This window comes from Saccopteryx leptura, chromosome 2 (assembly GCF_036850995.1).
Source record: "Saccopteryx leptura isolate mSacLep1 chromosome 2, mSacLep1_pri_phased_curated, whole genome shotgun sequence".
NCBI classification, from domain to species: Eukaryota; Metazoa; Chordata; class Mammalia; order Chiroptera; family Emballonuridae; genus Saccopteryx; species Saccopteryx leptura.
The window spans coordinates 216722867-216735930 of record NC_089504.1 but is presented as its reverse complement, the minus strand read 5'-3'; the positions used below and the strand labels follow the sequence as shown (position 1 = coordinate 216735930).

Genomic DNA, 13064 nt, shown 5'->3' with positions numbered 1-13064 from the left:
CCTCTACTCCTGGCATTCATGTCTTCATGGGATCCCTGCCCTTGAGTGTGGGCAGGACCTGTGGCTTGCTTCTAGCAAAGAGGCTAGTCAAAGGTGATGGAATGTCACTTCTGGGATTACTTCATATAAGATTGTAACTTCTGTCTTCCTATCAGACTCTAGTCCTTTGTGTCTTTGATGAAGCAAGCTGCCATGTCATGAACTCCTCTATGGAGAGGTCCTAGTGGCAAGAAACTGAACATAACCTTCAGCCAACAGCCAGCAAGGAGCTGAAGCCCTCAGGTCATCTGCTACTGTGCACTGGGTCATAAGCTCCATCAGGCAGGATCCAAGTCTTATCTTTCTCTTACATAAATCTTTGGGCTGCACAAACACCAGAAAGCCACAGGCAGAGTCTGTGTGGCCCTATAGGACTACGTTTTCCAGCCTAGGACAGGGTGTGGGTCTCTATCAGGATTACAGGCACCTTAGCTGAGTTCATTCTGCCTTTCCCTGTGGCTTCTCTCAAAGTGTTCCTCTGTCTGACTGCTCCCAATGTGCCCTCCTCCAGCCCCTCCCAGCCTGATGGCCCCTGCGGTCACCAGAGTAATCTGTGAACATTTATAAGTGGCTTTTTATTGCACACACCTAAATGTGGTTCTTGGGAAAATAGGAACAACTCTTAAGAAAATAAATTGAATAAAAGGATAGCCGGAATGCTGATCATGTACAAATGTTCTTTTTTATTAAGGAACCACCTGGTGTGCCATGGGTGGAGGCAAAGGCCCCACATCTACCTAATTTTGAATTATTTTTCCTAAGAGTGCCTCAGGGCCACAAAACCTGGAGTTGATTACTGATGGTGTTTTAAGCCCTTTCTCTTTTTTCTGGAGATAGCCTTGTGAAAAGAAGGAAGGACAGATCATGGGGAGACAGACAATCATGGAAGACCAGAACAATAAGGCCAGATCTGATGGGGAGTGGGGAGGCCCTGAGCCAAATCTGTCTTGTGACTTTAACTAGGCTCTAGGGTGACCCACCCAACATCTGTGTCCTCCCGGTTTCAAAATCCCTGCTGCTTCATACACTTGATGGGAACCAGATGAAAGTTTCAGACCAGGGCTGGGGCTAAGGTGAGGTGAGTGAGGCCAGGTTCACTTCATGGCAGCCTGGGAACAGCACAGTGATACAGGTTCCCAAGCTCTGGAGGGCCCACACTTGGTGGGCATTTCCATTTTGCCCTGCACATTATGTAACAGGTATGGCTCAATGAGTTTTTAGTGTCACTTCCATTTTTTCACCCAGGTCAGTCTCTCACTGGTCTCCACCTACCCAGTCCCCTCTCTATTCTCTGGAAAATGCAGTTCTGCAGGGCCACACAGAGTGTTTATGCAGCCCTGAAGAATTAAGAGGATGTCCTCCGGGAATGTTCATGACTGACCCACCCCAGGTACCCTCAAGACACGATCCCAGTCCCCTGCCCTGATGGGAATGTTTCTGCAAAAATGAATGGCCAGTGGGACAAACCACATGTGCCTCTGTACTAGGACAGGTGATGCCTTCCCTTAACGTCTTAGAGAGCAAGGCCACCGGCAGGACCCATGGGTATATTGCGATAGTCTTTGAAAATCCACCTTCAAATACAGACCACAATTTCCATGTCCTCCCAAGGGAGGCCACTTCATCTGCTGATAGGGCCTATGCGGGTCACGAGTACAGGTGTACTGAAGCCAAAGCAGGACCAGAGGCGTGCCTGAAACCTGCACTCCGGGCACAGGCGGTGCTTGGGGTAGGCCAGTCGCTAGGAACAGACCGTGGGCAACGGGCACACCTGCCGCCACGGCTTGGGCCACACGTGTGCACCCGCTGTGTGGTCCGTGCCTGCACCCACCGAGAAGAAAGCAAGGGTTGTCACACAAAGGGGGCGCGCAGGCTGGGCGGACTCGGCAGCGACTGCCCGCACGGCCAGGCCTCCAAAAGCCTCTAAGGGTAACTAGGATCCGCCGCGGCCCACCTGCGGCAGGGCGCGGGGCGAGGGGCTGGCACCTCCTCACGGTACGGTTCTGCCCACCGGAGCCGGTTCCACAAATCTGTCCCCGCCTCAGAAGAGCAAGCGAAGGGGCCGTGACGAGCGCCCAGGTTACGCCTTCAACTATATAGTCATAAAGCAGGAAGCTCGAACGTTTGGGGGTGGGGCCTGGCTCTGGCGCGGTGGGGGCGGGGCCGGCCGCCGGCCGCCCCCGCCTCGCTCCCCACCCCCGGAACGCAGGACACGCCCCGCGCCGTTACGGCATAGGGCGGGGCGGGGCCCTGTTCCGACTGGCCCCGCCCCCTATCTGAATATTGATGCCGCGCGCGTCGGCGTCGTCCTCCTCCCATTGAGCGAGGCTGTGTCGCGTGGCCCAGCGTCGGCGTGACGGTTGGACGCGGGCGCGGCACTGCGGGTCCCGATTGCTGCAGCCGCTTGTCAGTGTGATGAAGATTGGCACCCAGGTAAGCTGTCACTCAACCGCTCCGCCGCCGCCGCCGCTCCGCCGCCCCGTCCCTATCAATCACGCCGGCCCGCCGGCGCTGCGGCCGCCGCCCCATCGCCACCGCCTGGGTCTCCGTGGGTCGCCGCCGCCCGGGAGGGCCGCGCCGGACCGCCGCCCGGGGCAGGGGGCGGGGAGGGGGCGCGAGTGGGGGAGGGGAGCCAAGGCCGCGGGGAGGGGCGCTGTCTGCCGGCAGCCGCGGGGGCGCGCCTAGTTTGTTTCTCAGTGTGGATTTACGGACACGGAAATTTCTGGAAGGCCCCGCCACTGCCGCCGTCGTCGCCGCTGCCGCGCGGGGCCCTCTGTGAGGCGCGCGCTCCTAACCGTCTCTCACGGAGCGCGGCGCGCGCCCCTGTGCGGGCGGGGGCGGGGCAGGGGTGGGGGGCGCGCGGGGGCGGGGCGCGGCCGGGCGTGAGGGCCGCTAGGGCACGAGGGTTGGTTGGGCGACCGCGGGGGTCCTCCACGGTGCGGGAGGCGGGAAGATGGCGGGCGCGGCTGCAGGAGGGGTGCGCCCCGGCCGACAGCCGCGCGCCTCAGGCAGTGCGGGTCGGGCCGCCCCTGCCGGGTCGGCGGGGTGGAGCCTGGGGGCGCGGACTTCTGAGGGAGCTGGGCTGCCGTCTGATGGGGTGTTGAGGCTGTGTGCCTCGCTCAGTCCAGGGTGCTCGGTTCTGGAATTCATTACGAAGGTATCGCTTATAATAAACGGCCAATTTGAAATAGTGGCAATGTCGGACATGGTCATGCCCACGCCGGGATTTCACATTCCTTTAGAAGTCGTGAGTCACTAAAGAAAAATTAGGAAAAGTTGAGCCTGCTTTATTCACCCCGGTGACTGGAAATGCCCTGTTAAGTGGTTTTGCTACACCAATTAGGGTCTCTCTCTCGTGAGGCTCACGTGACTCTTAAATACTTCTTGGATGTGTTGCTGACATCGGAGTCCGTGTGAGAACAGAGGCGGACTCTAGGGGCAAGGGGGCTGTCCCTAAGCAGAGATTCGCTTGTTGAGTGCGATCGCAACCTTGCCAGGGGTAGAATTTAATAATTTAGATCGTAAGAGTTAGCATTCTATTAAAGCTACTGTTTTTTGTTTTTAATAAAGTAAGTGAGCACTTTCTACTTTAGGGTAAAGGAAACCCTCAGCTCTTGCTTTTTTCCCTGATGTATCGATAAAGGAAATTGTTTATACATCGTTCTGTAATAAATTGCATAGTGTTTCATACAACATATTCTAAATATTACAAGGAAGAATTAAGTATAAAAAATGTTTGCTGGTAGTTATTGGTGATACACTCACATCTGGTACATTAATTTGGAAGAGGGCAGACTGACACATCTGTCTGCCTTTCATCACTTTTCCTGTGATTTACTGAGTGGAGAGTGGTGTGCACATCATCCAGCCGCAGTGTTTGATTGACTGTGCAGTGCACCACTGTGTGACACCGACCGACACGGTGCTCTCCTACCCAGCAAAGGAGCTTCAGAGACTTGAAGGTGGGCACTGGATCTGATGGACCTGACAGATCAGGCTCTTTCCTGAGGGTTTAGGTCTCAGCAGGAGGCCTGTCCTCTATTTTACATTTATTTACATTCGTGTCAGTGTATTGTAACTTTAGAAAAGTGCTATGTGAGCAGTAATATTCTAGTTTGTAACTTTCATTTTTATTGCAAATTCTTAATGATTTTGAAACCGTTTAAAACAGGGGTCCCCCAAACTTTTTACACAGGGGGCCAGTTCACTGTCCTTCAGACCATTGGAGGGCTGGACTATAAAAATCTATGAACAAATCCCTATGCACACTTCACATATCTTCTTTTAAAGTAAAAAAACAAAACGGGAACAAATACAATATTAAAAATAAAGAACAAATAAATTTAAATCAACAAACTGACCAGTATTTCAATGGGAACTATGCTCTTCTCACTGACCACCAATGAAAGAGGTGCCCCTTCTGGAAGTGGGTTGGGGGCCAGATAAATGACCTCAGGGGGCCGCAGTTTGGGGACCTCTGGTTTAGAAGAAAATTCTGAAACTGCTACATATGCAGTGCATCTGCCCTTGGGGGCATTTTCTGTGTTCCCCCTGGCCTCTGGGCTGTCCATAAAGATATTTTAGATAAAATAGAATCAAGAAGAGAACCTATTATACTGAAATACAGTTATCAAAATATTGAACCAAACTGGTGATGCGGGACAAATAAATATATGGTGACAGAAAATGATTTGACTTTGGATGATGGGCACACATCGCAATCAACAGTTAAATGCTATAGAGATGTTCACCTGAAACTTATGTACTCTTACTGATCAGTGTCACCCCATTAAATTTAATTTCTAAGTAAAAAAATAAAAATTAATTTTGGTTAAAATAAAACTAAAAAGGAAGAGAACCTATTATACTGAAATACAGTTATCAAAATATTGAACCAAACTGGTGGTGCAGGTCTTTATATGCCCTTCCTTTATTAGTGGAATTAGTAAAGGACTGAATACCAGCTTTAGCAGTTTCTTTGTAGGGGTGATAAGAAAAACACAATTTGCAATTCCTAAAGCAACTCTAATGCTTTGTGAAGGTATTTGTGATTTCTGTTGGTGAAAAAGCTACAGGTACTGCTGAACTTTCAGGATTTAATGTCTACCATAATAATTGAGTATTAGATTTCAGCCAGAGGTTATTGCAAATAAAGATGTGATATTTTTTCCCACTCAGGTTTACAGACACCAAGTTCAGAACTCTGCACCAGAAGCTGACGTGCCCTCAGTCCATCCGTTAGTAGGAATATGTGTGTGCCCTTTTTTCCTTTCTCAAATGATTGTACTGATGGCAATAAAAACAGTGGAGATAAGGGAACTCAGAACTTAGTGGTCATCAAGGGCAAGAATGAGGGTGAGAGAAGCTGCAGGAGCCACCAGGGGGTGTCTTAGGACTCACAGCTGTGACAAGTTATCCTGTTTTATACAAGCTGTTTAAGAAGACACTGTTGGGGAAGAAAAATTATCCTCAACCCTTCAAGTTTTTCTGGCTGGACTAATAAATTAACAGAAGCAGATTAATAGGAGAAAAAGTAAGTTTAGTAACATGCATATATTGGAGAGACCCAGGAACACTGAATAAGTCACTGAAATGGTGGAAGCCATCATCTGAAATATCTCTGTCACTCGTGACAAAATATGAAGTTGGGGCTGGAGAGTCAGTTATGGGAGGTTACCAGGCAAAGTATAGAAAACCTAGGTAGGGTTGTCAGGAAGATTTAAGTCCCTGCCTTCTCCTCTGATAGTGAGGGCAGGCCAAGTACAATGAGGGAAACTCCCTTACAGGAGAAGATTGTTCTTACAAATCTAATTGTTTTTTACAAAGGGTACCTTCTGGGTTTTTGGAACTCTCAGGTCTGCTGTTTCTGAAAATTGGCCAATCTAGCCCTTGCCAGATGACTCAGTTGATTAGAGCATCAGCCCATATTGCAAAGGTTGTGGGTTTGATCCAGGGTCAAGGCATATACAAGAACAGATGGATGTTTCTTTTTGTCTCCCTTCTCTCTAAAATCAATAAATAAATTTATAGAAATAATGAGCCTAAAATAATTAGTATCCCAAATTGACATTTTTCAGGGTTGCAAACTCTGCTCCTCTTTAATACAGGGAATGGAAATACAGTGTAGAAAAAGTTCAAACTGGAAATTGTTAGAATAAACTTTCAGGGGCTGATTGACATAATCATTTGATGCAAAGGCTGTTAAGTGAGGCTACTTCATCTGCCATGCTGTCCTGCCCACCAGAGTGCAGAGTACTGCTAGCCGCCCCATGTGTCAATGTATTACTCCCTGCCAGTCTATTTACTGTTTCTGTATTTTTCTTTTTTTGTTTTGTTTTGTATTTTTTTGTGACAGAGACAGATAGAGGGATAGATAGGGACAGACAGGAAGGGGGAGAGATGAGAAACATCAATTCTTTGTTGCGGCACCTTAGTTGTTCATTGATTGGTTTCTGATATGTGCCTTAACCAGGGGGACTACAGCAGACCGAGTGACCCCTTGCTCAAACCAGTGACCTTGGGCTCAAGCTGATGAGCCTGCTCAAACTAGATGAGCCCACACTCAAGTTGGCGACCTCAGGGTTTCAAACCTGGGTCCTCCTCATCCTAGTCCAATGCTCTATCCACTGTGCCACCACCTGGTCAGGCTGTTTCTGTGTTTTTCTGAAGTGAGAAGTGGGGAGGCAAAGAGACAGACTCCCGCATGTGCCTGACCGGGATCCACCCAGCAAGCCCACTAGGGGGCAATGCTCTGCCCATCTGGGTCGTTGCTCTGTTGCAACTGGAGCCAATCTAGCACCTGAGGTGGAGGCCATGGAGCCATCCTCAGCACCCAGCCCAACTTTGCTCCAGTGGAGCCTTGGCTGCAGGAGAGGAAGAGAGAGATAGAGAGAAAAGGGAGGGAGAAGGGTGGGGAAACAGATGAACACCTCTCCTGTGTGCCCAGGCCAGGAATTGAACCCGGGACTTCCAAATGCCGGGCCGATGCTCTATTCACTGTTTCTGGGAAGTTCATTCAGAGAGCCATGTGCTGACAATGTGGTTTCAAGCTCCATTCAGGGGATCTGGGGAGGGGACAGAGCAACTTCTTAACTCTGCAGGATTCCTTAGGGGGAAAGGTTCAACAGCTTTTTTAAAATCTTGCAAACTACAGAAACTACTGATGCACTAACTAGAGACTGAGGACCTGTGAGCTAGTAAACATTTTGGATAAACATTTATTATCTTGGACCTTTCTCTAAATGATAGGATTCAGTCACCATGACATCTCCAGCTATCAGGCCCTGCCTGCCTTTATCTTTAGGATAAGCTGCTCAGTGTGGATTGATGGTGCTCCTGTTTTAGGAGGTTGTTTCTGCTCGGGTGATGCTATCACCCAAAAGGCAGATGTCTGGCACACCTCTGGCCCAGTAAAGTCCTGTGAGGCAAGGCTGTGGCATGTTTGCTGGAAATGCTGTTTTTCTTGTTTTGCCATCTGTGACTGACACAGAATGATTTGCTGTTTTAGTCAGGTCTCAGGATGGCAGGGAGCAGGCTGACTTCAAGCCCAGGAGTCAGGGTCCTTCAAGGATAAGGAAAATCGGAATCTAGCAGGATTGCAGGGACCACCATAGTGCTGGGGCCAGCGGAGCTGTGTTTTTGCAGGGTCTGGCCATCTACCTGAGTTCTTGGCCCTCCCATTCTGTTGGACTGTATTGTCTGTTCCTGTACACTGTCAATTGCATATCCCGCCTACCCCACCCTATACACACAGCTTGGGCCCAGATCTACCACCTCATCTTTCTGTTTCCCAGCACACCCAAGGGAAAGAGTGACTGAACTCTCTCTTTCTCTCCATGCCTCTTAGGGGCTGCCTTGTCCTGTCCCCAGGGAGGGGTAGGCTCTGCTATCTGCACAGCTGCCTCCTTTCAGTAGGTTCTGCTGTGGGGTTGGGTCATTCAGAAGGGATAGGACTATGAATTGATAGATATTATGATTGCAGTTTCCTGAACAGTCTGAATAGACTTTTGAAAAATAATGCCTCAATAAGACCTTGCTAATATTTCAATATATGTTAGTTATATTTTGTACTTTTTGCATTAAAAAATTAGGAATTTAATTTTGTATTCTTCAAAATTCAGTTATGTGTTTATATATACTTTTTTTTAATAGACTTTATTTTAGAGAGGAGAGAGATAAGAGTGAGAGGAGCAGGAAGTATCAACTCCCATATTTGCCTTGATTGGGCAAGCCCAGGGTTTCGAACTAGTGACCTTAGTGTCCCAGGTTGATGCTCTGTTCCCTGTGCCACCACAGGTAAGGCAAACTTTTTTTTTTTTTTAATTTATTCATTTTAGAGTGGAGAGGGAGAGAGAGAGAGAGGAGAGACAGAGAGAGAGAAGTGGGGGAGGAGCTGGAAGCATCAACTCCCATATGTGCCTTGACCAGGCAAGCCCAGGGTTTCAAACCGGCGACCTCAGCATTTCCAGGTCAACGCTTTATCCACTGCGCCACCACAGGTCAGGCCAAGGCAAACTTTTTAAAAAAACATTTTTTCAGCAGAATTTACTGCAGTATAAATGGAAATACTCCTGTTATTCTATAGGGCATCAGTAAACCGTGGCACTTTTGACATTTGGGGCAGAAATGTCTGTGTTGTGGAGGCTATCCTGTGTGTTAAAATTTTAGCAGCGTTCTTTTTTTTTTTTTTTTTAACATTGACAGAGAGAGAGTCATAGATAGGGACAGACAGGAACAGAGAGAGATGAGAAGCATCAATCATCAGTTTTTCATTGCGACACCTTAGTTGTTCATTGATTGCTTTCTCATATGTGCCTTGACCGCGGGCCTTCAGCAGACGGAGTAACCCCTTGCTCAAGCCAGCGACCTTGGGTCCAAGCTGGTGAGCTTTGCTCAAACCAGATGAGCCCGCGCTCAAGCTGGCAACCTCGGAGTCTCGAACCTGGGTCCTCCAGATCCCAGTCTGGTGCTTTATCCACTGCACCACTGCCTGGTCAGGCAGCAGCGTTCTTGGTCCCTACCCTCTAGATGCCAGTGGGACACTAGCCCTGGTTGTAACAATCATAAATATCTTCCAGTATTTCCCAGTGTCCCCTGGGGGGCAAAAATTACCCCTTGTTTTGGGAACTAGTTGTGCTAATCTAGAACAGCATTTCCCAAAATGTATTATGTGGAACCTGAGTTTAATTGAATATGCATACATTTTTATGTATTAATCAGGCTGTTTTGTGTTTTATTTTTAGTCAGCATTATTATGTATGCTTTCATATATTTACATAATCTAGATCAATATGTTTTTCATTTTAAAAACTTAAGATCTCTTCACATTTTTGTGATTCTGGTTTTGGTGTTTTTTTTTTTTTTAATTTATGTCCATGCTTGATGTTACAGAGCCTTTTGAGTAACTTGTTTTTGATGTTTTCTATGCTTGCTTTATTCTGCTCTGGCCTAATAAGCTTAGCCAGATCCCAGGGGATGTGGGTAGAATGCTATTGCTGCTGGGCCCATTTCTATGATGCTGTCCCCCAGCGCAGACAGTGCTCTAGGAAGAACGATTGTGTGAGGGACTCGTGCCTTGAAGGGTTGGGGTCCTTATTTTTTATTAAACTTATTTGTTGACCCTTAATAACAAGTACATCATAAAAGATTTGAATGTCAGCTTCTTTTTTTCTTTCTATTACTGATTTTAGAGAGAGTGGAAGAGAGAAAGAGAGAGAACCTGTTCCTATATATGCCCTTTGCCATGACCAGGGGTCAAACCAGCACCCTCTGTGCTTTGGATGAAGCTCTAGCCAACCAAGCCATCCATCCAGGGCAAGTGTCACTTTTTAATGATGCCAGTGATAGTCAAGATCTTAAAGCTATGATGTGAATTGAAATTCTACCAGCTGTAATAGACTATCCAGCTCAGAATTTACTAAAACATATTCTGAAACCATTAAAATACTTCTGTAGTTAGAACTTTTGCCGTGTCTTTAGTGAACATATGTGGTTCTTTGGCTTGGGAATATTTTTTGGACAGATTTTTTTTTTTAACAGAATGTGACACCTGACCTGTGGTGGTGCTGTGGATGGAGCATCAACCTGGAATGCTGAGGTTGCTGGTTCAAAGCCCTGGGCTTGCCCAGTCGGGACACTTATGAGAAGGAACTATGAATTGATTCTTCCTGGTCCTCTTCCCTTTCTCTCTGTCCTCTCTCTAAAAAAAAAAGAATGTAACATACATGATTTATTTATTTTTATATTAAACTTTAAATGGTAGTTCCACAAACCTTGTTTGAAAAATAAAGTGATTCTTGGCAAATGTTTTCCTCAGAATGTGTTATTGACTGAACCCCTTGCTGGAATAGGGGATCTGAGTAAAGCCAGGAAAGAAGACAGAACAAGTAGATGACAACTCACTGTACTATAGTGATGGACTGTTTAATGTCCTAAAAGCTATCTTAGAAAAGCTCGCTCTCCTTGACAGTATAAAATTTTGACAGTTTTCTTGGCTTTCTTGACAGCTTTCTTTATTAATAATATTAGCAGGTTTAGTATGGAAAAGGATCATTAATTAAATGTTTTGAGGAAAGATTAGTAACCACAAAAAAAGCCTGGGGATGTAGTTTGCAAATGTCTCTTGACTTGCTGTGTCCCTAGACCTTTTCTGGTTTCATAACCATCTCTCTTACAGACAAGAAGGCTGAAGTTACCCTAGAATTCTTTTTTTTTTTTTTTTTTTATTTATTCATTTTAGAGAGGAGAGGGAGAGACAGAGAGAGAGAGAGAGGAGAGAGACAGAGAGAGAGAAGGGGGGAGGAGCTGGAAGCATCAATTCCCATATGTGCCTTGACCAGGCAAGCCCAGGGTTTCGAACCGGCGACCTCAGCATTTCCAGGTCGACGCTTTATCCACTGCACCACCACAGGTCAGGCACCCTAGAATTCTTGATTTCTGTTAGTGGAATTGATTGTGCTCATTAGTTACAGCTGCCTTTGAGAGTGGCGGGGCAGGGGATTACCTGCTGAGAAGGAAAGCCCTTGCTAGGTGTGGTCGGCTCTGAGGATGGAACTGCCTTACTGTATTGGGCATGTCTTTAGATTAAATTAAAAATGCAGAAGACTTCATGTCCGCTAAACTGAGGTACAGAGCAAATTTTTGATGGGTAAAAGAGGTTATGAACAACCTGACCAGGCAGTGGTGCAGTGGATAGAGCGTTGAACTGCGACAATGTGGAGGACCCAGGTTCCAAACCCGGATGTTGCTGGCATGAGCATGAGCTCATCCGGCTTGAGCGCAGGCTCACCAGCTTGAGCGTGGGATCACAGACTTGACCCCATGGTCACTGGTTGGAGCCCAAAGGCCACTGATTTGAAGCCCAAGGTCGCTGTCTTGAGCCCAGGGTTGATGGCTTGAGCAAGGGGTCACTCACTCTGCTGTAACCCCTACCCCACCCCACCCTGGGCAAAGAACATATGAGAACGCAATCAAGGAACAACTGAGATGCTACAATGAAGAATTAATGCTTCTCATCTCTTTCCCTTCCTGTCTGTCTGTCCCTATCTGTCCCTCTCTCTGGCTCTCTCTGTCTCTGTCAAAAAAATAAAAAAAGGTTATGAACATCTCTTTGGACAGCTATGTTTTAGGTCAGGGGTTGGCAAATTATAGGCCTCTGGGCCAGGTGCCACCCAAGCCATTTATGGTACATTGTAAAGGAAAAAGAACATACCATAGAGACAGTATGTGGCCCACAAAGCCTTCAAAGCTTTCTATCTGGCCCTTTACAAAAAAGTGTGCTGATCCCTCAGTCAGTTCTCAGCGAAAACACATTCAAGTCAGTCTGGATAAATGGAATCAAATAACATAAGTCAGTTGAGGAAGTAGGAATAATAAAGGGGAAGGTATGATATTGTCCCTTAGTAGACTGTATCTTGTATATAATACCTGTGTAAAAATAGGGCCTATGTAAATAACTCTTAAATCATAATTAGAATAATAAAGGAATCCATGTGAATAAATGCAAAAGCCAAATCTGGAAATCTGGCTTTCCAGACCAGCTGCCATTGTCTCATTGCTCCTTTTCTCTTTTGTTGACATCTGAGCCCTGAGAAACTCTGCCTTGCTGATGAAGTCAGTATATAGTGTTGAAGTCTTTCTTACAGTGTCACCTGTCTCCTTGTCCAGAAGCAGTTCTGAGACATAGATGCCACTGGGAAAGCAAGAAGGGCTCTTTCCTCAGGGGAAGTTGGTTTCACTGCCTGCATCTTGGGACTAAGGAGTACAGTGTGAATAGGCTGCTGGAAAGCAGACCCAGCTGGGCTGGGAGGTGCACTGCGCTGTTGGGCCAGGGGCCAGGGAAAGTGGCTGGGCTCCAGTAGGGCTGGACCAGGGCCCCCTCACTGATCTCTGGTATATCAGGGCTTCTTTTTTCTCTCTAGAATTCCCCCATACATTTTTTTTGTCTTCACATCTCTTGAAAGTAACACAGTGCAAACAAAACATTTTAATATTTTCCCTTTATATAGCTATATTTTTGATAGGATGTCATTAAAATTATCTGAATTATCTAAACTAGTCAAATAATCAGATGTTAAAAAACAGTTACTGTAAAATGCTTTGCTAAGTTTGATAAGGTCCCCCACTAAAAGGAGGCATCATAGCACTGTATGACTAAAGTATTAAATGTGTTTATTTATGGTATTATACAGGTTACATGGCATTAATTGGGAATGAAGCATTACAGCTAAATGAAACCCATAGATAATGAAGTTTAACCTTTAAATGCCCTGAAATTCATTTTAGGTTTAAAAAACTGTTCTCAAATGATCCTAGGGGTGTTTGTTTCCCAGATTGTTGTGTACTTGCTTCCTGCACTGAGCCTATAAAGATGAGTAAGTCTCAATCCCCGCTACTAAAGAGCACACAGTCAAGTGTATAATGAACGCAAGTTTATATTTCATTGGTAGAGCAAAGATTCTTGAGGAAACGAATCCAGATGTAGGTGTAAGTTTTAGGTAGTATGAGAGTAACCAGCAGAAGACTGA

General features: G+C 46.6%; 1 protein-coding gene and 1 long non-coding RNA gene across 3 annotated transcripts in view; one reads left to right on the top strand and one right to left on the bottom strand.

Annotated features, from left to right (window-relative positions):
* The window catches only part of LOC136395400 (uncharacterized), a 34368-nt gene extending 32195 nt beyond the window's left edge, over positions 1-2173 (bottom strand). The window contains exon 1 of one of the 2 annotated variants that reach the window (XR_010749324.1): positions 1994-2173. This is a non-coding gene — a long non-coding RNA (uncharacterized lncRNA). The remainder of the gene's footprint in view (positions 1-1993) is intronic. The other variant, XR_010749323.1, reaches the window with a different exon arrangement.
* A 3079-nt stretch (positions 2174-5252) lies between these two features.
* Positions 5253-13064, top strand: part of PKNOX1 (PBX/knotted 1 homeobox 1) — a 62537-nt gene continuing 54725 nt past the window's right edge. Inside the window, exon 1 of the mRNA XM_066370088.1 lies at positions 5253-5276. The gene's annotated coding sequence lies outside the window, so the exon portion shown is untranslated. The remainder of the gene's footprint in view (positions 5277-13064) is intronic.